At 35.2% G+C, this 26,610-nt stretch overlaps 1 long non-coding RNA gene and 1 pseudogene across 1 annotated transcript; both read left to right on the top strand.

The window, feature by feature from the left end:
* Positions 1–3,309: 3,309 nt before the first annotated feature.
* LOC148192171 (uncharacterized) lies at positions 3,310–5,561 on the top strand. Its single transcript, XR_015782699.1, has 2 exons — positions 3,310–3,640; positions 4,767–5,561. It is a non-coding gene; the product is annotated as an uncharacterized LOC148192171 (long non-coding RNA).
* An 18,505-nt stretch (positions 5,562–24,066) lies between these two features.
* On the top strand, positions 24,067–25,848 carry LOC148192172 (uncharacterized; annotated as a pseudogene).
* Positions 25,849–26,610: the final 762 nt, after the last annotated feature.

Here is a 26,610-nt window from a genome sequence, read left to right on the forward strand (position 1 = left end):
AAAGTATTAGAAGTTCTTATTCTCTTGTTTTTAAAGAAAAATTCTTTCTTGGATTAATATTAACCGAAGATATATTGGATGTGTATTGCAGATTCGTGTTTGATCTAGGAGGAAGAAAACTAGATCTAAAAGAATAAGGCCACTCCAAGATGGCTATGCTCCCAAAGATTGTGTGGAGTTTCTTCATAAGGCGATTGCCAGATTTGAGGACAAATCTTTTCTTAAGAGGGAGGGCATGATGGAATCCTACTTGACTTAGTCTTCCTTTTGTATTTTTACCTTTCCTAGCTTAGTTCTTAAGGAGCATGGGTTACTATAAATACCCAACTCCTCTCTTGTATTAGTACTTTTGAGATTAATGAGAATTAAGTTTTCTGAAATAGAAACAATTCTCTCTTGAAAGTCAGGTTAGAGAGTCCAAAGACTCCCTCTAGCCACCTTCCTTGCACACTACCTTCATTCTCATTTTCTTTGAATTCCACTGTGCTCCATTTATTTCTCTCGTTTCCTCGCTACTATTCTTCGCTGCTACCTCACATCAGCACTCCAAACTGCCTACACCTTCAGCAGCCACGCGTCCTCTTTCGTATCCTCATCAGCACATCACTCTTCACTTATTTTTTCATTCACGTTTCTCTCTCGAGAATGTTCTTCATCATCACCAACCATTCTTCATCACAGATCCATTTCTTTGCTTCAGTAAGTCTCAGATTCACCAGTTTCTTCATCCTTATTCCACTGTCACCGAATCATCTGCACCTTTGGTTAGGGTTTCTTCATCTTTCATCATTTTCTCTGATTTTAGCCGATTAAAATCACTCTTGATTCGTTCCAAACCTTTTCCACCATTCAATCTTCATTTTGAACTGATTAATCGGTTAGTATTAGGTTTCCTTCCATTTCTAGGGTTTCTATCGAATTTAACCCTCTAGTTCTTGTTCTTCTTCGAGTTTTTGTTTTTTCCGCTGCGTCATCTCTCTGGAGGAAGCTTCGAGGAGTCCGCGTCGCGCCTTCGTCGGCCTCTCCTCGGGCGTTCGTCCATCATTGTATCTTTGGCAGAGACGAAGCAAACACTCTCTTTTCCACCCCTTGAAGGAAGATCTTGGATGCTCAGGCTACCTCCTCCTCTTTCTAGGGTTCTATCTTTCATTCTTTCATTATTGTTCATCTAGTTTCACCGTGAATATGGTGAACTAAACCTTGTATTGTTGTTAGGGAATCAATGTAGTCTTGTGAAACTCTCATATATGGAATTTGCTTTAATGTCTTAAATTAAGATATATGCTTTCTTTCATCTTTAGCTAGGGTTTTTCCTCTTTGCTTATTGCTTGCTTTGTTTAACTCATTCATTGCCATGATTATTGATTTTGTCGATACGAGAACGTACGGGGAAGTCTAGATCCGGGGAATTTCTCGCAATAGCATATTGGTTGCCTTTAAGCTCCTGAACTTTAAGAACTAATTACTAGGAATGCTAGGAATTGTATGAACTCGTAATTAGGGATAGGCCTTCTTGCAAGGTAATTTAGAGAGTGGCATTAGCATTGATGATAAGAATGATGAATTCCTGAAAATATATGAGAATGGATAAGATAAAATTGATAACCCCAACAACATACTCATTCATATAATTCATTGAAGTGTTTGTTTTATTCCTTAGCATTGATCAAATTCATGCATACATGTTTAGTTATTGTCTTTTGCATTAAAACCTATAATCAATTTGTTCTTAAGTCTTAAATAATCAACAAATCACATAGCTAAACTAGGCCGTGAGTCCTTTGGGAAAACGATACTTGGTCTTACCTAGTTTTATTACTTGATACGATTCGGTCACACTTGCCGATTGTTAAACAAGTTTGTGGCGCCGTTTTTCTGTGTTCATAAATTTGTCATCAATGACCCCAGTGTTTATCACAGACTAATAGGGAAACTTTTTTATCTCACTAATACTAGACCTGATTTATGTTTCACTGTTAATCTTTTAAGCCAGTTTATGCAGGAGCCTACTAACTATCATTATCAAGCCTTACAACATATCGTTAGATATGTCAAGTCCAGCCCTTTTGAAGGACTTTTCTTTGCTGCTGACTCTAACATACAGATCAAAGGATTCAGTGACTCGGACTGGGCCACTTGTCCTAACACGAGGAGATCCACTATTGGTTATTGTATTTTCTTAGGAACCTCTCTAGTTTCATGGAGGTCGAAGAAACAAAGCACTGTTTCAAGGTCCTCTACTGAAGCAGAGTATTGTGCCCTAGCTGCCACTGTTTGTGAAATGCAATGGCTTCACTACCTTCTTGAAGATCTCCATATTCAACCCACTGCTATTGGCGTTCTCTACTGTGACAACAACTCTACAAGGCATATTGCTCACAATCAAAGCTTTCATGAGTGGACCAAGCATATCGAGTTGGATTGTCACGTAGTACGTGAAAAAGTTCAAGCCAAATTTCTACGACTTCTTCCCATTATGTCGGAGGAATAACTTGCCGATGTTTTCACCAAATTTCCTCACCGCACTCACTTCAAATCCATCATCCCCAAGCTTGGATTAGTGAATATTCACCATCCAGCTTGAAGGGAGGCTATTAATGTTTCTGTTTCGTAGTTATTGCTCCTAAAAGCAACATTAAATGTTTTAGGGTTTTTAGTTTTAGGTTTTTATGTTTCTGTTATGGATTGTAACTAATCCATTTTTCTGATTCACTGGAACCCTATATAAATAGGGATTCCAGCACTTTGTTTAGAGAGAAGAAGACAACACATTCATATATTACAAAATACAAGAAACATTCTTTTACTTACCTCCAATTACAAGCTTTTCTTCTCTTCCTCTTTAATCTTCTCCTTCTTTTCCACCGGACAACCATTGGAACGAGCTTCGTTGTCACCTCCGGTTGTGAATCGCCTCAGAGAGCCTTCGTTCTTTCTTTTCTCTCGTGCACATCCATTCTCAGACTCATGTGTGTTCTGACCAAGGAAGCTTCTAGCAAAAGTGATGTTTTACGTTTCTGGGCCAGAGAATATTGGGCCTCAGCTTTTCTTTAGTTTGGGCTTATTTTAATATAGAAAGAGAACATAAATTTACACTCAAACTATTTCGAATACAAAAAAGTTACTTTAAGTTATGCAACAAATTGTTTTATGTTTACAAAGAAAGTCTCAAAGAAAGGATATATAATCTATAAGTAATCCTTACGCTAGAAACTAACCTTACAAAGGTAGAGGGTTTACAAATACAACTTTTTCTAAGTCGTACACTAAACTATCTTTTAAATAAGCCCTAGAAGCTTATGAATCTCTCACTACAAAAATACTATATTATAGTAGGGGTTAAATTTCCGGGGTTTTGAAAACTTCAGGTACCTCTAGCGGTTTTCCTCCAAACCGTAGTTAAGTTTTCAATTATTTTTTAATAAATCTTCGAATCTTTCTTATTACCTCACTTTCTTCCTTCTTCTTCATTTTTCATTTTCTTATTCACTGTCCTCACAGTTTCTCTAACCTAGTTGTCCAGTTTCCATCTTGCATGTGTTCACAGTTCACCACCGTCTCCTCTCCACTGCAGTTCTCGACTTGCATTCCTTTTTCACGATTCCTCAGGGAGTGTGCGACACTATCCTTCGCTTCACCGGTAAGTTCTCTTTTTCTGGATTCCCTAATTGCTTCGCTTCTCGTTTGAACTCCATTTTCCATTTCGTTACACTATTCTGAAAACCCTAGAAATTAGGGAACCTAATCCCTATTAGAATTTTGCGAAATTAGGGAACCTAATCCCTATTAGAATTTTGCGAAATTAGTTTTACAAATGTGGATAGAAAATAGGGTTGGATGCAAAGATTTTCTATATTAAAGCTCTCACTGTTTTGAAGTTTATGAATCTCGTTCGTTTGTTCTGCCTTTCTCTTGCTTTATATGCACTTTCAATTTTCCTATTAGAGCTTCACTATGACCTGTTTTGTTAATTTGGCTATTTGGCATAAAGCATTTTTTATTTCGCTTTAATTAAATAGATTATGAAGTTATATGCACAATGTTGTTTCTTTTCTGAGGTTTTTTTTTTGTCTGATAGAGTATGTTCCTCCATTATGCAAAAGAAGGTACTTGTTTCTTTCACATTCTCCTAACATATTTTATAATCTTTTCTTTCAAGATAAAGAATTTGCATAAAGTATGTTTCTTCAGGATCATTGGTTGTTATTCGGAAGTGGAGTTTATTCATGTACTTTGGTTGTTGTGGTCTGTTTCCAATTTGCTCTCCTTCATGTAGAATACACACCATCGGCACCATATTTATAACAATTGTTTTAGTAGGCTTTAAAAAATGAACTTGTCTCAGTTGGATCATAGTTATGACAACTTTTCCTACTTAAAATCTTCAAAAAGTTTAACAAGATTGAAATAGAAGTTGACTGGAAAGATGAAAGGCTTGTAAAGAGATTAATAAAATTTTGGGAACCGCGTGTGAAAAAGTATATATATATATATATATATATATATATATATATATATATATATATAATATTTTGAGATGTAATGTAAGAGATATATCAAGTTAATTCTCTCTGAGGTCCATGATAAGATCATTTTTCTAAAGACTAAATATGCAAGTTTCAAATCACTTACAACCTCTAATGGTTATACAAAAAAATTTTAGCTACACAGTTGCCCCAATCCTGTACTTTTGTTAACAGCTACTTATTAAAGAAGTGCTAGGAGTTTATAAAGATTACTAATCTTTTACCTTTATGATAATCTAGAGATTTCAAGGACGCACTTACGATGTGCTTAATTCCTGAGGTTGATCTTGAGTTGGAACCAAATGGTTTGTCTTTCCTTTTTCTCTTCAGCTTGGTGTCCATGACAATAGAGCTGCTGCAGCATCCAATTGGTCCGACAGAGGGGTTGCAGCAGCTAATGTCTTCACATTTGACTGAGTTCTTACTTTCATTGAAAGCTTAGCTGGTTTACTAGCTGTTTCAGAAGACCTTTAGCTTTTGTTGAAGAAAGAATATGATTAGATTATGACTGAGCTGCAATATTTTATTCATGATCTAATCATCAAATTGTTATATATACTTGACAAATTGTTCCTTCTCTTGAAACTTGTAATTGTATAGTAAAGTTGTTTCTTACCCTGGTTAAGAATTCAGAGGGAAAAAGAAGTTGATCAGTAATTTCGTTTGTTTACGGTTTTTTTATGATTGTTAGGACAATTAGGTATTAAGCTCTTTAGAGTGAAGCAGGTAAATTGTTGCTTAGGAGATCAGGAAAAGCTCCTGATGACATCTCAAGTGTTGTACTGGTTGAGAAGGACAAGTACGCTTATTGAAGGTTCAAAAACATTTGTTAAAATTTCAAGATTAAGAGCTTTAGCATCTATCTATAATGTTCCATATTCCATTCGGTTGTAAAGAGCTGGTGATAAATAAATGTTTTTCTTTTTGCCTCAACGATTTTCATCCAAATTAGATCACCATTTTTGTTAAATTAGTAAGCTTCAACTCATCAGTTTATGCTTGATATTGTATAACAAATATCTCATATTTAAGATCCCTTGCAGTTGTGAATGTCAAATGATCATGGCAATAATTTTATTTTTTTAAAAAAAAAATTGATTTTCCGGCGGTTTTGAAAAACCTCCGGTAATTACCGGTGGTTTTGGAAAACCCCCGATAATTACCGGCGGTTTTGGTGAAAACCCCTGCTAGTACCAGCGGTTTTGAAAACCCCCGAAAATTGCAGCGGTTTTCAAAAAACCGTCGGTACTTGTGACGCTGTTTTCCCAGTGGTTTTCGCAACCGCGGGAAACGTATTTAGAAGGGGTTAAAACCCCTGGTAACGTGAAAAAAAACCCCTGGTAAAATTGGGTTTTTTTGTAGTGTCTTTGCACACCATTTCATGTATTTCATATACAAATCATTCTCATTGTTTTCATGACTTTACTTTTATCTGTAAATGTTTTATAGAAAGGATTGGAATAGCTTGTGTGCTTTTTTGTCGTTATATTAGTGCTTTTCAAAACATGTTTGATTTTCCATTAATAATTTTTAGGTATAATTATTCATTTAGTTTTTGTTTTTGTCAAAAAGTGTGAAGTTGGTTCTTTAGTTTTTTTTTTCATTTCAATTTGATTTTTATCTTTTAAAAGTGATTTAATTTAATGATTTTCGTTAGCATTGTGCAAACAATATCATGTGTTGATTTATGATTTTTTATAATTTTTTTAGTTCTTTTTTTTTTAATTTTTTTGGAACTTTTTTTTCATGTGTCACTTCAAAGTTGTGTGACAACACTATCAATGTGACATTGACAAGTAATAATGTGTGTCACCATGTAGAGTCTCAATTTAGTCTTTATGTTTGTTTATTTATTTAATTTAGTATCAATTTTTTAGAGAATAGAACATTATAGTCCTTTTCAAACTTAGACAAAATTTATTTTTGACATAAATCTTATGATATTATTTTTATTAAAATTGACATTTTTATTAAATATTTCTAAAAATATTTTAAACTAACTTGAAAATCTATATAAATTTATTTCAAATCGCCTTAGTTAGAGTTTTAATGTGATTATTAAATCAATATGAAATGAAACATAAATTGAGCAACAAAAACAAGATGAAAAAAAAGTAATGACACGTGAAGTAACACGTGAAAAAAATTAGAAACACAAATTGACACGTAGGAATGAATTTAACACCATTTTTACAATACTAACAAAACTTACTAAATTGGATGACTTCTAAAAAAGTTACGAACAAATTGAAATTAAAAAAAAAACTAAAGGATTAACTTGATACTTTTCTATAAAATCAAATATCAAAAGAATATTTAAACTTAATTTTTAGGTTTAATCCTTTACTACATCCCTATTTATGTACGAATTTCTCAATTGGGTCCTCGTTTTTTAAAGTGTATCAAAATGGTCCCTAATTTTGAAAATTGATATCAATTGAGTCCTTTCCGTTAAGTTGGCTGGACGGCGTTAAAAAAATTGATGAGTGGATGCTGAGATGACAAACGAGCGCTCGTCCACCAGCGAACGAACGCTCGTCCAGCAGCGAACGAACGCTCGTCCACCAGAGAACGAACGCTCGTCGACCTCTTACTGCTGGACAACCGTTCGTTCCACACTGGACGACCGTTCGTTCGGTGGTCGACGAGCGTTCGTTCGCTGATGGACGAGCGTTCGTTCGCTGGTGGACGAGCGCTCGTTCGTCATCTCAGCATCCCACTCATCAATTTTTTTAACGCCGTCCAGCCAACTTAACGGAAAGGACTCAATTGATATCAATTTTCAAAATTAGGGACCATTTTGATACACTTTAAAAAACGAGGACCCAATTGAGAAATTCGTACATAAATAGGGATGTAGTAAAGGATTAAACCTAATTTTTATTATCCCCAACATGTTTAGCATATAAATTTCTGCATCACATTCTATATTTCAGCCAACACCAATATACAAACTCATAAAGTAGGTTTATTGTGTCAAGATCATCTAAGATGCATGATTCAACTTGCATGGCTTGTAGATGTTCTTGCATATACAAATGTATCTTTTGTTTTCCATGTGCAACTTTCGTTTGGTTCATTTTTACTTACATTTTATACCAAGTTTTATGGACTCTGAGTAACATGTCTTTAGCTCTTATAAAAATTGTGTATAATCTTCATATATGCAACTGAGACTTTTTGTAATTTAAATCTAATTTTTATGTATGTCTATGATGTAAATTGAGTACACTCCACTTTTAAAATTATGTCTACTATGATTGTAAGTTTTTTATGCATGAATTTAATATTTGGTTAAACTTTCTCTAAAGTTTTAATCTTATTGATTTATATAACCTATTTTATACTAAATATATATTAAATACACAAAAAAATATGATATTACTCTATAATTATAATATTATTACCAAAACCATAAATATTCACAACATAACGTTATCTTATGTACTTATTTTTTAATGTTATTTAAACTTTGTGAAAACTTATAAAATAATATAATTTGGAAGGGTCAATGTAATTTGTTTTTAGTTTTTTTTTTCTAATTTTAATTTTTTTAATTAAATATGGAAAGTAATGATTCATAAAATAAAAATTAATGAGAATATTAGTGGAGAACAATCATTAGAATTAATGTGATGATATATATATATATATATATATATATATATATATATATATATATATATATATATATATATATATATATATATATATATATATATATATATATAATTCTAATACAAAATTGAGTTTTCTCTCAATAATAATTATTTGGATATAAATTATATAAGAATCCACATTTGAATAGAGAGAAAAATTAAAAGAGAAGCAAAAGTATATAAATAATGAGAAAATGTTTGATAAGTATTTGAAAAATATATATTCTAACTGCGATAATATAGAGATTGAAAAAAGAAAAACATAGAAAATTAAATTAGGTGAAGAAAGTTTTGAGAGAGAAAGCGGAAAAATCACCAGAGAGAGAGAGTAGAGAGAAGGCAGAGAGCAAAGATAGAGACGAAGAACGGGATGAAGAGAAGGTTCAAGGCTCACACACAAGGTATGCTCAAATGATTTTTTCTGTATATCATTTCTGAATGTATTACATCTTTTATAGATGAAACAATGTAACTGAAATTTGGTTTTTGTTTACAACATAATACTCCTTCCTAAACAAAAACCCTAACAAAATCGAAATTCCCTTCTTTAGAAAAAAAACATCTCCTTTCACCAATTGAAAAGAACGAAAAACTTTTAAACCCCCTGCTTCTATACCTATTCGAAAACCGGTGTAAAAAGCCTTTTTTAACAGGTATAAAAAGCCATTTTTGACATAGTGGTTCTCTTTGGAAATTTTTCCAGTGCAATATATTTCACTCACAAAAATATGTGTTAAACAAAATATTGAATATTTTACTTTTATAATGAGAAGCCATTAGAACCTAACAAGGTTGAACATTGGTGGTCCAACTAACCCAGCCGTAAGGGATTGAACTTTCCTGTGCAGGATAGTTTTACTAAAAAAAATATGTGTTAAATAAAATATTCAATATTTTATTTTTATAATGAGAAGTCATTAGAAGCCGGCAAGGTTGAACGTTGGTGGTCCTACTAACCAAGCGGTAAGGTATTGAACCTTCCTGTGTAGGATATTTTTACTCCAAAAAATATGCGTTAATAAAATATTCAATATTTTATTTTTATAATGAGAAGTCATTAGAACCTGATAAGGCTGAACGTAGGTGGTCCAACTGATTGAGCGATAAGGGATTAGACTTTCCTTTAGAAATTATTATGGAACTTTTTGCTTTTGTTGCAAAACCTAGTATTGATCCGAAGTAGCGGTCGAGATTAAGCGCATGTCTGGTTCATCTTGGTTTCATGGGGATTCCGCTCGGCCCCACGGTGGGCGTCAAATGTTTCGGTTGAAAAGGTCCGAGGGTCGGTCGTCCTTCCTTGCTACACTCTCTTCCAATCGTCCAATCCTCTTCGAGAACGAAATCTCTTCCGATGGGTTGACCTGCAGAAGACATTCTGATGCTTAAGTTAGATATCTTTTTCAAAGAGGTCTTTATTTTATTAGGATAGATCAAGATTATTTTACCTGAACATGAATAGTATATTTATAGGACTTGTAGCAACCATTGATTAACCATTAACACACATTATTTTTTAGGTGATATAACCTGTTAATTACTCATTATATCATATATTCGTACTTGATATAACCATTAAACTTATTAATTATTCATTAATATTTTCTACCTTACTTGCTAATTGTATTGCCGCATAACCGATCGGCTAGTTGCTTCTATCATGAGCCGATTGATTGTTCGTAACAAATCATGAATTTTTAATGCGCCAACCGTTGCATACTATACAGTACACACTTCAATGCTAATTTTTTCTCCTATGTTATATTCTCTTATTGTTTAATTAAGTATACATTGAGTATTTTTATTGATTATTATTGATAGAAGATAGAGTTTTACACTTTTAAGAACTTTATGCAATTCATAGCTATGAAATTATGAGTTATAAAAACTCTAATTTTCGAATATCAGAAGAGTAGCTCACTAGTAGAAAAATGACATTTTATAACAAACCTATTATGACGGATAAAAATTATCCATCATAATAGTGAGATATTATAACGTAGTTTTTTAAATCAGTTATAATATGAGACGCAGTGGCAAACTTGTAAATAAGTTTAAGACATATTATAACGTAGTTTTGAAAATCAGTTATAATATGAAACGCAGTGAAAAACTTGTAAATAAGTTTAAAACATATTATAACGTAGTTTTGAAAATCAGTTATAATATGAAAAGCGGTGGCAAACTTGTAAATAAGTTGAAAACCTATTATTGATGTATTATAACAGAGTTTTAGAAATCAGTTATAATATCTCACGTTCCCTCTCTGATACGCGGGGACCAAGCACCATAGCACAACAAGGTCCCATCACTAGAAGGATAGAAGAAACCCAAGAAAAGAATAATAAAGTGCTGAAGAATAGAGTCTCATTTCAGCCATGAAGATGCACCTAGCACAAAACCCACGTGCAACCATCCAGCTGCTGATTTGTCTTCACGGGTAGCACATGTTTTCGGTGCATCAATTATTTCCAGCACATGTTTCACTTTCTTACACGTGGCTTTTGATCCACTAAACATGACTGATCATCAGCTTAGTATAGGCACTGAAATAGTTGCTGGATTGGCTATAAATCAGCACCTCTTCTCATTGTAAAGTTACTTTTGATGATTAATGAGTCTTACTTCTGCTGAAGCATTTTCCAACAACCGAGTCTCTGCCAAAAGTCACCTCCTATTGAGCTTTCCTTCTCCATCTAGCTTCCTCCCAATGAAGGCCGCTTGAGCTAGAGAACCCATTCACCATAGAGCTCTTTCTCCATCTACGCATCCACTGAATTCATTCTTCCGTCGTTGCCAAACCACAAGTGTTATCATCCACTGCATTCAATTCATTCCGCTGCCAGTTGCTTCTTGTGCGCCAATTTCGTCACTGCTCACGATCCAACTCATTATTCCACTACCTTCAACCCCCACCTCTTTTGGAGCACCGTATCAAGTGGTATTCAGAGCCTAGGTTCTGCATCACGCTCCAGCTAAGTGTTCTTCCCATTCCATACTATCATAACTTTTCCTTCGTGTTTTCTTGTTTTGTGCACACTGTTACATTCCATTTCCAATTCTCGTAGATTCTGTTGTTAATTTCTTTGTTCCAGCTTTTAATTGCTTTATTGTTCATCATTTTAATCGGTTCACTTCATTGCTTTGAGTCTTTTAATTTGGAAATCTAATGTTGTCATGTCTAGTAATGTGTTATGGTTTATTTTTGTCAAATTTCTGAGTTGAAACTGGTTTGGGATAAATCTGCTATGTTTGATTAGATTTTCAATAGAAGCACATTAGATGAGCAATGATTAAAGAGCTTAGTGCATCTTGAATTCCATCACAGTACAATGCCAATTGATGCATATTCAAATCTGGTTTTTCATTTTTTCTGAAACTACACCGTATGGAAACATCATCCCTGGTTGTGTTGATGTGCTACAATTATAATACGTGCAAACCATATGAACAGTACATTGTCTAAGACAATAAAAACTGGTTGCACTAGTAAGCAGAATGCAGAATTCATTGCTAGAGCAGTTGGACCGAGCTGCAGACACTTTGATTGAGTCTTTTCCTGATTTTGAATCTGTACAGCTTAGAACTCACTTCTGGACATCTCTTAATGCATTTCTTGAGTCTTGTTCAAGTTTAATTTGTTGTCCTGGAGCGATAAAAATTGTTTACAGTTTCGTTTGAATCCTCTGCTGAAGTTTGGTTGGTGATTTGGCTTAATTTTGGTGTTAAATAGCAACTGAAGTAGTGAAAATCAGAATTCCAAGCTTTTAGCCTCTGCTGGCAGCTTGAACAAGTCACATGTGGTTAAACAAAGTTTCTCAAATCATAAAATTAAGTGTGCAAGCGTGTTTGTGTAAAATTGTCATTCAAACCACCAAATTTTCAACACTTTTTCTGATATAAGTTGATATAAGTTGCAGATTTTGAAAATTCAGAGTTTGGTATGATTACTGCATCAGATTCAGTGTTAGATTGATAGCAAAAGCTTGGTTCAATTGAATTAAAAGAAGTGCACAATTCAAATCTCACCATAAACTGCACTGTAAAAAGCTGTTTGAACCTGTACTAAGCAAATTTTAAAATTCTAATGCACACTTTTCAGCCGTTCTCCTAGGCATTTTGTCAAACACTGTGCCTAGTTTAAATTTGGTTTCGAATTGATCATAGCTGCAACTTATCTTTGTTTCTTGCTTTTCAAATCCACTCTAGAGCCTTTCCTTAGTTCATTTTGAGTGCCATCATTCATTGGAAACCGATTAATTGATTGATTTAAGTTGTTTGAATATCCTACACATAAGTTGTTTGATAAAACTACAATTGTGCATTCCGGTTTAACAGTTTTCTGGCAGCAACAGTGTTGATTTTCTGGCTTAATAATTGATTATTGGTGGTTTGTATGAGCTCTATGTTGGGTGCAGAACTATCTCAAAACGTCCCACAACACTGGTAGCATCTTAGAGAGTGGATTGGAGCAAGGAAAGATCAACATTGGGGCTGATTTTTGGTGCAGCAGAACCACGTTCTTCACTGGTCTGCATAAAATCTGGTTGCTGTAACAGCAACATATTTCACTTGGCAGTTGTGAGATTAGTGTGAATCAACCAAATTCACTTCCTTTGAGAGAAGCCAGAGCTGCACACCACTTTTACTTACTATTCTCTTGTTGTTTCATTTCTATTGTTTTGCAAAAATACTTGTAATTGGCCATTAAATAAGTGACTTGGAAGAATTCACAAGTGTTCTTCCATCACTTGCAAACTTTGCTTTTAATTGTTCATATAAAATTGGTAGACAGTGAGTGTGTCTTGGATACAAAGTTCAAGGCCTCACTTAGGAGATCTCATTTTTTTCAATTTTTGCAAGCGCATAGGCCAAGTCTTAGAAGTCGTCATTTAGGGTCTAGTTTTCTTTGAGTTTGAGTGTGTCTTTAAACATTTAATGAATGTAGAGGTAATTTTGATTTAAAGACTTTTAGTAAGTAACTAGGGATATATTTGGCAAGGCAAGACTTGATATTTAAGCAACCTATACGGTTCACCTCTCTTACTTGGAATATTGTCCTCAAGTGAAAAAATTCTAGTCTTTACTTCAAGAAAACTTTTAAGTTCATTGATAACAGTTGAAAAACTGTTATTTTCATGCTTAAAATTGACACAAAAAGCAACCTTTACACTTAGAAACTAGCTTGAAATCATGCTTTATCCATATTTTCAGAAATAAGAGAGCTGGACAGGTTTATGCTTGATTTCAGTGTTTTTGTGCAGGTTTTAAGGTGAATTTAGTGAAAGAAGTGAAGAAGGAGAGAGATGGAATCAGAAAAGTCAACTGATGGACAAATTTATGATCACCAAAATATGATGTCACAAACTTGTTTAACAATCGGCAAGTATGACCGAATCGTTTCAAGTAATAAACTCGGTAAGACCAAGTATCGTTCTCCCAAAGGACTCACAGCCTAGTTTAGTTATGTGATTTGTTGATTAGCTAAGACTTAAGAACAAAATAATTGGAGTTTAATATGCAAAAGACGAAAATAAACATGTATGCATGAGGTTGATCAATGGCTAAAACAAAAGACAAGCACTTTCAATGAAATATATTGATGAATATGTTGTTGGGGGTCAATTTCATCTTATCCACCCTCATATATTTTAGGAATTCAACATTCAAGTCATCATTGTTAATGCCACTCTCTAAATTACCTTTCAAGAAGGCTTCTCCCTAATTACGAGTTCATACAATTCCTAGCATTCCTAATAATTAGTTTTTTTAGCACAGGAGCTTAAGGCAACCAATATACTATTGGGAGAAATTCCCCGGATCTAGACTTCCCCGTACGTTCCCGTATCGACAAAATCAACAATCATGCATTGGATGAGTTAAACAAAGCAAACATTAAGCAAAGAGGAAAAACCCTAACTAATGATGAAAGAAAGCATAAATCTTAGATTAAGATGCAAGCACAAATTCCATATATGAGAGCTTCAAAAGATTACATTGATTCCCCAACAAACATACAAGGTTTAGTTCACCATATTCATGGTGAACCTAGATGAACAATAATGAAAGAATGAAAGAGATAGAAAAACCCGAGAAAGAGAAGAGGAGAGCTGTCACCATCTCCCGATCTACCCCAAGGGGTGGAAGAGAGAGTGTTTGTTTCGTTTCTGCCAAAGATACCAACCCTAAGACATCTAGGTCTTTAAATAGGACATAAAAATAATAGAAAACGGGTCCAGGCCCAAACAGATCATAAAATCGCATAAAACTAGCCCAAAACTCGTCTGGTTGACTTTTTTCGTATTCTGGTTGACTGTTGACTTTTTGGTTGACTGGTTGACTTTTCTGGTTGACTGGTTCACTTTTCTGGTTTCTGGTTGACTTTTCTGATTCTATCTCTCTCCTTCTTCACTTCTTTCACTAAATTCACCTTAAAACCTGCACAAAAACACTGAAATCAAGCATAAACCTGTCCAGCTCTCTTATTTCTGAAAATATGGATAAAAGCATGATTTCAAGCTAGTTTCTAAGTGTAAAGGTTGCTTTTTGTGTCAATTTTAAGCATGAAAATAACAGTTTTTCAACTATTATCATCAACCAGAAACCACAAAAGTCAACCAGTCAACCAGAAAAGTCAACCAGTCAACCAAAAAGTCAACCAATCAACCAAAAAGTCAACCAGTCAACCAGAATACGAAAAAAGTCAACCAGACGAGTTTTGGGCCAGTTTTATGCGATTTTATGATCTGTGTGGGCCTGGACCCGTTTTCTATTATTTTTATGTCCTATTTAAAGACCTAGATGTCTTAGGGTTGGTATCTTTGGCAGAAGCGAAGCAAACACTCTCTCTTCCACCCCTTTGAAGGAGGATCTTGGATGCTCAGGCTACCTCTTCACCTTTCTAGGGTTTTATCTTTCATTCTTTCATTATGGTTCATCTAGGTTCACCATGAATATGGTGAACTAAACCTTGTATGTTTGTTGGGGAATCAATGTAATCTTTTGAAGCTCTCATATATGGAATTTGTGCTTGCATCTTAATCTAAGATTTATGCTTTCTTTCATCATTAGTTAGGGTTTTTCCTCTTTACTTAATGTTTGCTTTGTTTAACTCATCCAATGCATGATTATTGATTTTGTCGATACGGGAACGTACGGGGAAGTCTAGATTCGGGGAACTACTCCTAATATTATATTGGTTGTCGTTAAGCTCCTGCACTTGATGAACTAATTATTAGGAATGCTAGGAATTGTATGAACTCGTAATTAGGGAGAAGCCTTCTTGAAAGGTAATTTAGAGAGTGACATTAACAATGATGAATTGAATGTTGAATTCCTAAAATATATGAGAGTGGATAAGATGAAATTGACCCCCAACAACATATTCATATATATATATTTCATTGAAAGTGCTTGTCTTTTGCTTTTGCCATTGATCAAAAACCTCATGCATACATGTTTATTTTCTGTTTTGCATATTAAACTTCAATTATTTTGTTCTTAAGTCTTAGCTAATCAACAAACCACACAACTAAACTAGGCCGTGAGTCCTTTGGGAGAACGATACTTGGTCTTACCAAGTTTATTACTTGAACGATTCGGTCATACTTGCCGATTGTGAAACAAGTTTGTGACATCATATTTTGGTGATCATAAATTTGTCCATCAAGTTTTTGGCGCCGTTGCCGGGGACTTGTGGTTTAACTGGTTAATTTGTGTGATTATTGATTATCTTTGACTTTAATTTTGAATTTCTGTTTTTATTTTCTGTTTTTATTTTTTCGGTTTTTATTTTATCTTATTTGATTTGATTTTATTTTATTTTATTTGATTAGATTAGATTTTATTTTATTTGATTTGATTTGATTAGATTAGATTTTATTTTATTTTATTTGGTTAGATTAGATTTTATTTTATTTGATTTTATTTGATTAGATTAGATTTTATTTTATTTGATTTTATTTGATTAGATTAGATTTTATTTTATTTGATTTAATTTGATTAGATTAGATTTTATTTTATTTTATTTTATCTTATTTGATTAGATTAGATTTTATTCTATTTTATATTATATTATTTTATCTTATCCTCTGAATCTTTTATCTTCTGAATCTATATCTTCTCCTATATCTTTTTGTGCTAACAAATCTTTTCTAGGGTTTTTTTTTCTTGTGCATGCAGGAAGCAATTAGAACAAGGAGCAAGAAAACAACAGAACCTCTGCTTGAAGGTCTAGACGAGAGTAGACGGAGGAGAAGAATCCGAACATCTAGAGAACTTTTCCCTTCTCCAGAAACTCTCTTACAATCATCACCACAAGGTTCTGTTCAGAGCACAGAAAATATGGAGAACAACAATGTTAGAAGAACTCTTGCTGACTACACCAATATAGCTGGACCTCAGCACTTTAACAGTATAGCTAGACCTAGAGTCAATGCAGCTAATATGGAGGTCAAACCAGCACTGATTCAACTGGTGAAAAGCAACCAATTTAATGGGTTATCTCATGAAAGCCCATATGAGCACCTCACTACCTTCAATGAGATTTGCAACACAGTCAAGATTAATGGCAAATGCAATCTACTCCAGTTGAGAAAACAACAAAACTTGAAGAGACTTTCCAAAGATTCTTGAAGACGAATGCGTCTTATTGTCAGAATGTGGATGCTGCATTTAAAAATATGGAGGTTTATGTTGAGAGAATAGTTGACAAGATGAAACATGATAATCTCAGAAAGGAGTGTAAAACTGTTGTGATCAGAAGTGGTAGAGTGTTAGAGGAGAGAAAAAAAGAAAGAGAGGAGAAAGAAAATGAGAGTGAGAGTGAAAAAGAAACATGTGAGTGGAAAGAAAGAGTTGAGAGAGAGAAAAAGAAAAAAGAAGAAGAGGAGAGGAGAGAAAAAAAAGAGAGAGAAAAGAGAGAGGAGAGACAAAAAGAAAAAGAGTATGAAAAGCCACTTCCTTATCCAAAGAGTTATTCAAGGAAGGAGAAAGAAAAGCAGTTGGAAAGATTCATGGAGTTGTTTAAGAAGCTGGAGATCACTATACCATTCTCTGAAGCATTGCAATAGATGCCAGCATATGCAAAGTTTTTGAAGGAACTCCTCACAAAGAAACACAAGTACATTGAAAAGGAAACTATCAATGTACAGGGTAACTGCAGTGCAATCATACAGAAACTACCTCCTAAACTTAAAGATCCAGGAAGCTTCACTATTCCATGCACCATAGGAGATGTGAAAGTTGGAAGAGCATTGATTGATTTGGGAGCTAGCATTAATCTAATGCCGCTATCCATGTGCAGAACAATTCAGGGGCTGGAAATTAAACCAACCAGAATGGCTCTTCAATTGGCGGACAGGTCTCTTAAATATCCATATGGAGTGGTTGAAGATGTTCTAGTGAAGGTTGACAAATTTGTATTCCCAGTGGATTTTATTGTGATGGACATGGAAGGGAATAGTGATGTTCCTCTTATTCTTGGGAGACCTTTTATGAAGACTGCTAGAGTTTTGATTGATGTAGAGAATGGTAAGCTTAAATTGAGAGTTGATGATGAAGAAGTAACTTTTGACGTATCCAAGGCCATGACATATCCAAATGATGACAAAGCATGTTTTCAATTTGATGAACTTGATGAAGTTTGTATGGTGCAAGAAAGGATGGTGCGAAATATTTCTCCATTGGAAAAAACTCTCATTGATGCATGTGAAGATTTAGATGAAGAAGAAGAGAAATTGATTGATGAATGTCTGATGGACTTGGAAACATTGAAAAAGAGTCCGGAGGAAGATCCAATATTCGAAATAATTGATAAGGAAGAAGCAGTCAAAGCACAGACACCAGAATTAAAAAGATTGTCATCACATCTGAAATATGTTTTTCTAGAAGAAGATGGAACAAAGCCAGTCATCATCAATAACTCTTTATCTCTACAAGAAGAAGAGCAGTTGATAGAAATTCTAAAAGCCAATAAAGAAGCAATTGGGTGGTCAATATCAGATCTCAAAGGTATTAGCCCAACTTATTGCATGCACAAGATTTTTATGGAAGAAGATTATAAACCAAGTGCTCAACCACAGAGAAGGTTAAATCCTGTTATGAAGGAGGTGGTCAGAAAAGAAGTGTTGAAACTGCTAGAAGCTGGTATCATCTATCCAATCTCTGACAGTGAATGGGTGAGTCCAGTACAGGTGGTTCCAAAGAAAGGTGGGATGACAATAATTTATAATGATAAGAATGAACTTATTCCTACTCGGACAGTTACTGGCTGGCGTATGTGCATTGATTACAGGAAGCTGAATAAAGCTACTAGGAAAGATCATTTTCCTCTTCCTTTCATGGATCAGATGTTAGAAAGGTTATCAGGGCAGGCTTTCTATTGTTTTCTAGATGGATATTCTGGATACAATCAAATTGTGGTAGATCCAAAAGACCAGGAGAAGACGACTTTTACTTGTCCTTTTGGTATCTTTGCATATAGAAAGATGCCTTTTGGATTATGTAATGCTCCAGCTACGTTTCAGAGGTGTATGCAGGCAATTTTTGCAGATCTCTTAGAAAAATGCATTGAAGTATTCATGGATGATTTCTAAGTTTTTGGAAATTCTTTCCAAAGATGTTTGGCTAATTTGAACACTGTCCTCAAAAGATGTGTTCAGACAAATCTTGTTCTTAATTGGGAGAAATGTCATTTCATGGTAACTGAAGGAATTGTATTGGGGCATAAAATCTCTGCTAAAGGAATTGAGGTAGACAAAGCCAAAGTAGAAGTCATTGAGAAACTACCTCCACCAACAAATGTAAAGGGGATTAGAAGTTTTCTTGGTCATGCTGGGTTTTATAGAAGATTCATCAAAGATTTCTCAAAATTTGCTAAACCATTGAGTAATCTTTTGATGAAGGATGCTCCTTTTGTGATGAATGAAGACTGTCTGAAAGCTTTTGACACATTGAAGAAGAAGTTAGTGTCAACTCCAGTAATTGTAGCGCCAGATTGGAATCAAAATTTTGAATTAATGTGTGATGCAAGTGATTATGCAATAGGAGTTGTCCTTGGCCAGCGGAAAGAACAAAAGTTTCATCCAATTTATTATGCTAGCAAGGTTCTGAACGATGCTCAATTGAATTATGCTACCACAGAGAAAGAATTTCTTGCCATTGTGTACGCTCTAGAGAAATTTAGACCTTATCTTATTGGGTCTAAGGTGACTGTCTATACAGATCACGCAGCTATTAAATATTTGTTGACAAAACCAGATTCTAAGCCACGTCTGATTAGATGGGTACTACTATTGCAAGAATTTGATGTAGAAATTCGTGATAAGAAAGGAAGTGAGAACTTAATTGCTGATCATTTGTCACGGTTAGTCAACAATGAGGTCACTAGCAAGGAGCCTGAAATCTGGGAATCTTTTTCAGATGAATCACTCATGTATATTCAGCAGAGGCCTTGGTTTGCTGATATGGCTAATTTCAAAGCTGCAAGGGTCATGCCGGAAGACTTAACTTGACAACAAAGAAAGAAATTTTTGCATGATGCCAAGCAGTTTGTTTGGGATGATCCTTATTTGTTTAAAATTGGAGCAGATAATCTTCTGAGGAGATGTGTTACAAATGAAGAAGCAGAAGGAATTCTCTGGCATTGTCATGATTCACCTTATGAAGGACATTTTAATGGAGAAAGAACAGCAGCAAAAGTCCTTCAATCAGGGTTTTATTGGCCAACTTTATTTAAAGATGCCCATAATCATGCTAGAAATTGTGATAAATGTCAAAGAGCAGGGACAATCACTAAACGTCATGAGATGCCTTTACAAGGTATTTTAGAGGTTGAGGTTTTTGACTGTTGGGGTATTGACTTTGTTGGACCCTTCCCTCCATCTTTCAACAATGAATATATTCTGGTAGTAGTGGATTATGTGAGTAAATGGGTGGAAGCATTAGCTTGTCCTAAAAATGATGCTAGCACGGTAATTAAATTCCTGAAGAGGCAGATATTCTCACGTTTTGGCACTCCAAGAGTGTTGATCAGTGATGGAGGATTTCATTTTTGCAATTATCAGCTAGAGAAAGTACTCAAACACTATGGAGTAAAACATAAGGTAGCTGCACCTTATCATCCACAAACCAATGGACAAGCTGAGGTGTCTAACAGGGAGATAAAAAGGATCCTGGAAAAAACAGTGACTTCATCAAGAAAGGATTGGTCTCTCAAATTGGATGATGCTCTTTGGGCTTATAGGACAGCAATGAAGACGTCTATGGGATTATCACCGTTTCAATTAGTCTATGGGAAAGCATGTCATTTGCCAGTAGAATTGGAGCATAGAGCATTATGGGCTTTGAAATTCTTGAATTTTGATCCTTATGAAACTCAATGCACACGCAGAAGGCATATTTTGGAGCTTGAAGAAATGCGATTACATGCATATGATTCATCCAAGGCTTACAAAGACAAGATTAAATTTTATCATGACAGGAAGTTGGTGAATAGAGTTTTCAATCCAGGACAACAGGTACTATTGTTCAATTCAAGATTGAAGATATTTCCTGGGAAGCTGAAGTCAAAATGGTCAGGACCATTTGTGATAAAAGAAGCATCCGCATGGAGCAATTGAAATATTTAATCCAACTGCTGATGATCCACAGAGAAGTTGGGTGGTGAATGGTCAACGTCTCAAACCCTATCTAGGGGGAGAGGTGCAACAATTTTCCACAATGATGTTGTTGGTTGATCCTTGAAAGTTTGGATCAGGCTCGTGACGTTAAACAAGCGCTCACTGGGAGGCAACCCAGTATTCTGTAAGTATTTTATGTTTTTTAGAGTTTGATGTACTTTATTGGAAACCTGGTTTGTGTGATGGTTTGCTATTAACTGTGATTGTTTGACAAGTAATGCTTGATGATGCTTGTTGATTGATTGATGTTGAGATGATGTGCACGTTAAAATGCTTATACAGGTGATTCACAAGCTTTGTGAACAAATGCAGGATATCATGATTGTGATTGTGAAATTAAGCAGGATGTGTATGTCAAATGTGAATGAGCTTATATGTGAGGTTTTGAGCTCCAGAGTTTTTGAATGCTATTACTTTGGAAACATGAATGATTTTGCCCAGGTTTTCTATGATTGAATCAATTGCTTGTTTTGCATCATATGATCAAGGCCGTTTGTTGGAACCCTTTTTATTGGCCAAATTCATAAAGTTAGCCCACTAAAAGAGAACACTTTGTGTTCTATCCTTTGAACCCTTAGCCTTGAACATACACTGAAAACCCTTGATTGAAAATCTTTACGTTGAGTTAAGTAGAAGATCTTGTGTGGTATTGTTAAATGTTCAAGTTTGGGGTTGTTGGGAAAACATGAAAAAGGAAAAGCATTGAGTTAAGAGCTAAAAAAGTAAGAATATGCAAAGAAAAAGAAAAAGAAAAGAAAAAAAGAAGCAAAGCTCAATGCAAATGCAAAGGCATGTTGGGAAGAATAAGAATAATTGTGTTGTTATGACTCTCTTAACTCAAGGATTTTGTGATCCAGAAAAACCAATTTTCTTGTTAGCCAAGCCACATTATAAGCCATTGAAAAGTCCTTGTGATGATGCATGCTTGTGAATGTTTTTGATTGTGGTAAAATGAAAGGCAAAGTTGATTCAGGTAACATTGTGATAGTGGAGTGAATGAGTGAAACACTTTACCTCTTATACACTTGTGTGTTGAGTGAAACACTTTACCTAGTGAGGAAATATTCCATAAGCACATGAACATCCATGCTTAATTGATTGATCATTCATGAAAAATAGCATTTGTTGGAATTTAAATGACTTTGTGAACACTAAAGCATGTGCACATCTTGATTGAACTCTTGGTCATAAGTTTGAGTGAAGTTGTTACTTATCTTGAAAAAGAGGATTTTTGAATGAGTGAACCATCATATGAATTGGTTGAAGATTGAGTTACATCTTGTTTGCTTGAGGACAAGCAAAGTTCTAAGTTTGGGGTTGTGATAACAGTTGAAAAACTGTTATTTTCATGCTTAAAATTGACACAAAAAGCAACCTTTACACTTAGAAACTAGCTTGAAATCATGCTTTTATCCATATTTTCAAAAATAAGAGAGCTGGACAGGTTTATGCTTGATTTCAGTGTTTTTGTGCAGGTTTTAAGGTGAATTTAGTGAAAGAAGTGAAGAAGGAGAGAGATGGAATCAGAAAAGTCAACCAGAAACCAGAAAAGTCAACCAGTCAACCAGAAAAGTCAACCAGTCAACCAGAAAAGTCAACCAGTCAACCAAAAAGTCAACCAGTCAACCAGAATATGAAAAAAGTCAACCAGACGAGTTTTGGGCTAGTTTTATGCGATTTTATGATCTGTTTGGGCCTGGACCCGTTTTCTATTATTTTTATGTCCTATTTAAAGACCTAGATGTCTTAGGGTTGGTATCTTTGGCAGAAGCGAAGCAAACACTCTCTCTTCCACCCCTTTGAAGGAGGATCTTGGATGCTCAGGCTACCTCTTCACCTTTCTAGGGTTTTATCTTTCATTCTTTCATTATTGTTCATCTAGGTTCACCATGAATATAGTGAACTAAACCTTGTATGTTTGTTGGGGAATCAATGTAATCTTTTGAAGCTCTCATATATGGAATTTGTGCTTGCATCTTAATCTAAGATTTATGCTTTCTTTCATCATTAGTTAGGGTTTTTCCTCTTTGCTTAATGCTTGCTTTGTTTAACTCATCCAATGCATGATTATTGATTTTGTCGATACGGGAACGTACGGGGAAGTCTAGATCCGGGGAACTACTCCTAATATTATATTGGTTGTCGTTAAGCTCCTGCACTTGATGAACTAATTATTAGGAATGCTAGGAATTGTATGAACTCGTAATTAGGGAGAAGCCTTCTTGAAAGGTACTTTAGAGAGTGGCATTAACAATGATGAATTGAATGTTGAATTCCTAAAATATATGAGAGTGGATAAGATGAAATTGACCCCCAACAACATATTCATATATATATTTCATTGAAAGTGCTTGTCTTTTGCTTTTGCCATTGATCAAAAACCTCATGCATACATGTTTATTTTCTGTTTTGCATATTAAACTTCAATTATTTTGTTCTTAAGTCTTAGCTAATCAACAAACCACACAACTAAACTAGGCCGTGAGTCCTTTGGGAGAACGATACTTGGTCTTACCGAGTTTATTACTTGAACGATTCGGTCATACTTGCCGATTGTGAAACAAGTTTGTGACATCATATTTTGGTGATCATAAATTTGTCCATCATTCATCAAAATGTCTGGAAGACAATCCCCTAGAATTAGTGATCCTCCCAAAGATCAATTTTTATTCCAAACTCTAGTCAATCAACTCAATGAGATTGAGAGAAAAATTAGTCAAGAAAAAGTCCAAAGAGAGCTACATAGTGCCATGGTTGAAAATGAGTTGAAACTTTTGAGAGAGGAACAAGTCCAAAAATAGGGAGAGAAGTTATAGTGGAGAGTCCCAATATGAACAAGAGGCCTTAAGAGTAGGAGAATATTATCATCAACCCTCTTCATCAAGAAGACATAGGAGGGAGTTTGAAAATCCTCCTCCACCTAAGGAAGTTAATGTGGTATTGCCTCATTTTCATGGAAAAGATAATGTTGAGGCTTACCTAGATTGGGAAATGAAGGTAGAGCAAATTTTTGCTTGCCATCAAGTGGGAGAAGAAAGAAAAGTCTCTCTTGCTACCCTAATTTTTCAAGGATATGCAATGTACTGGTGGACTGCTACAGTCCAAGAGAGACTAAGACAACGACTTCCTCTAATAAAATATTGGAATGAGCTTACAAATTCCCTTTGGAAAAGGCACATGCCCTCCTACTACAAAAGAGAACTCATGGATAAGCTTCAAAGATTGCAACAACAGTCTATGTCTGTTGAAGAATACAGACAAAAGATGGAGCTATACATGATGAGGGCAGCAATAACAGAGGGCGAGGAAACTACCTTGGCCAGATTTTTGAGTGGGTTGAATCTTGATATTAGGGATAGGGTTGAACTCCTACCTTATAGAGATTTGAATGATCTTGTTCAAATGTGTATAAAGGTAGAACAACAAAATTTGAGAAAAGTTTATGTTAAAAGATTTCAATCCCCCTTTGAACAGAAGATTGTTAAAGAAAAAGAGCCCCTCAAACCTCTAGCCAATATAGTTGAAAAACCCAAACAGGAATCCTCTTCACAAACTCGCACTAGTGAGATCAAGTGTTTTAAATGTTTGGGTAGGGGTCACATAGCTGCTCAATGTCCTACCAAAAGAACAATCATTTTAAGAGGTAGTGACACATATAGCAGTGAAAGTGAAACCCCTAGTGAAAGTGAGAATGAGCAAGAAAGAGGTAATGAAGAGGAAGTATATCCTTGTGAGGGTCAACTTCTCATGGTGAGAAGGGTGCTTAACAGTCAACCAAGCCCATAACACTTATCACAAAGAGAGAACATCTTTCACACAAGATGTCAAATTGAAGAAAAATATTGTTATCTCATTATTGATAGTGGATCTTGCTGCAACTGTTGTAGCACAAGGCTGGTTGAAAAACTGAATCTTACTGTGATACCCCATCCAAAACCTTACAAACTTCATTGGCTAAATGAAGATGGGGATATAACAGTCAAGAATCAAGTTAAATTGGCAATTTCCATAGGAAAGTTCAAAGATGATGTTATTTGTGATATAGTTCCTATGGAAGCTTGCCATGTGCTATTGGGAAGACCATGGCAATTTGATAATGACACTACACACCATGGTCTTACCAATACCATAACTGTGCACAAAAATGATAAGAAATTTGTGCTTCATCCTCTGTCACCTACCCAGGTGGCCAAAGATCAAGCACAAATGAAGCTTAACAAGGAACAAGAAAAAGAAGAAATAGAGAGAAGAAAAAGAGAGCAAGAGGAAAGAAAAGAAGAAGAGAAAAGAGAACAAGAAAGAAGAGAACAAGAGGAAAGAGAAGAAGAGAAAAGACAGCAAGAGAAAAAAGAGCAAGAAAGCAGAGAACAAGAGCAAAGAGAAGAGAAAAGAAGGAAAGAAGGGAGAATAGAACCTCTGGCCACACTCCTCATAGAACAAAGACTCTTAAGGGGAGGTTTTCTATCCTTTAACTTTTCTTCATCTATCCTTAAGTTTACAAAATTCTACTTTTCTTCCCAAGAATTTACCACTCCATCTTTAACAATGTTACAACTTGAAAAATGTGGCAATTCACTTGAGTTATTGTTACCTTTGTGGTTACAACTAACTCAAGACAAAAATAAAATTTCAAAAGAAGTAAGGTTTCTTTATTGTATCGAAATTGAAAATTTCAAAACTAAGAAACCTTCTTCTAAAAATATTTTTTTATGTATCTTATTAGGTCAAATAAATCTAATTTGAGATATGTTTGATGATTATTGCAGATTCATATTTGACCCAGGAGGACCTTTGATGGATCCTAAAAAAATAAGTCCTCACCAAGACAAACCAACAGATTTGAGGACAAATCCTTTCCAAGAGGGAGGGGATGATACGTGGGGACCAAGCACCATAGCACAACAAGGTCCCATCACTAGAAGGATAGAAGAAACCCAAGAAAAGAATAATAAAGTGCTGAAGAATAGAGTCTCATTTCAGCCATGAAGATGCGCCTAGCACAAAACCCACGTGCAACCATCCAGCTGCTGATTTGTCTTCACGGGTAGCACATGTTTTCGGTGCATCAATTATTTCCAGCACATGTTTCACTTCCTTAAACGTGGCTTTTGATCCACTAAACACGGCTGATCATTAGCTTAGTATAGGCACTGAAATAGTTGCTGGATTGGCTATAAATCAGCACCTCTTCTCATTGTAAAGTTACTTTTGATGATTAAGGAGTCTTACTTCTGCTGAAGCATTTTCCAGCAACCGAGTCTCTGCCAAAAGTCACCTCCTATTGAGCTTTCCTTCTCCATCTAGCTTCCTTCCAGTGAAGGCCGCCTGAGCTAGAGAACTCATTCACCATAGAGCTCTTTCTCCATCTACGCATCCACTGAATTCATTCTTTCGCCGCTGCCAAACCACAAGTGTTATCATCCACTGCATTCAATTCATTCTGCTGCCAGCTGCTTCTTGTGCACCAATTTCGTCACTGCTCACGATCCAACTCATCATTCCACTACCTTCAACCCCCACCTCTTTTGGAGCACCGTATCACTCTCACTCTCATTCCTCTCTTCACGTTCCCTCTCACTCTCATTCCTCTCTTCACATTCCCTCTCACTCTCATTCCTCTCCTCCTCTTCGTCTCATCCCTCTCACTTGCATTTCTTGGCACTCCTCACTCGCATTTCTCAGCACTCCTCCGTGCTTGTGTTCTTCTCGGCTCCGAGAACACTCCTTCCTTCGCAAGACTACTTCTGG

The sequence above is a fragment of the Vigna umbellata genome, chromosome 10 (assembly GCF_029865625.1).
Source record: "Vigna umbellata cultivar VRB3 chromosome 10, Vumbellata_1.0, whole genome shotgun sequence".
Taxonomy (NCBI): domain Eukaryota; kingdom Viridiplantae; phylum Streptophyta; class Magnoliopsida; order Fabales; family Fabaceae; genus Vigna; species Vigna umbellata.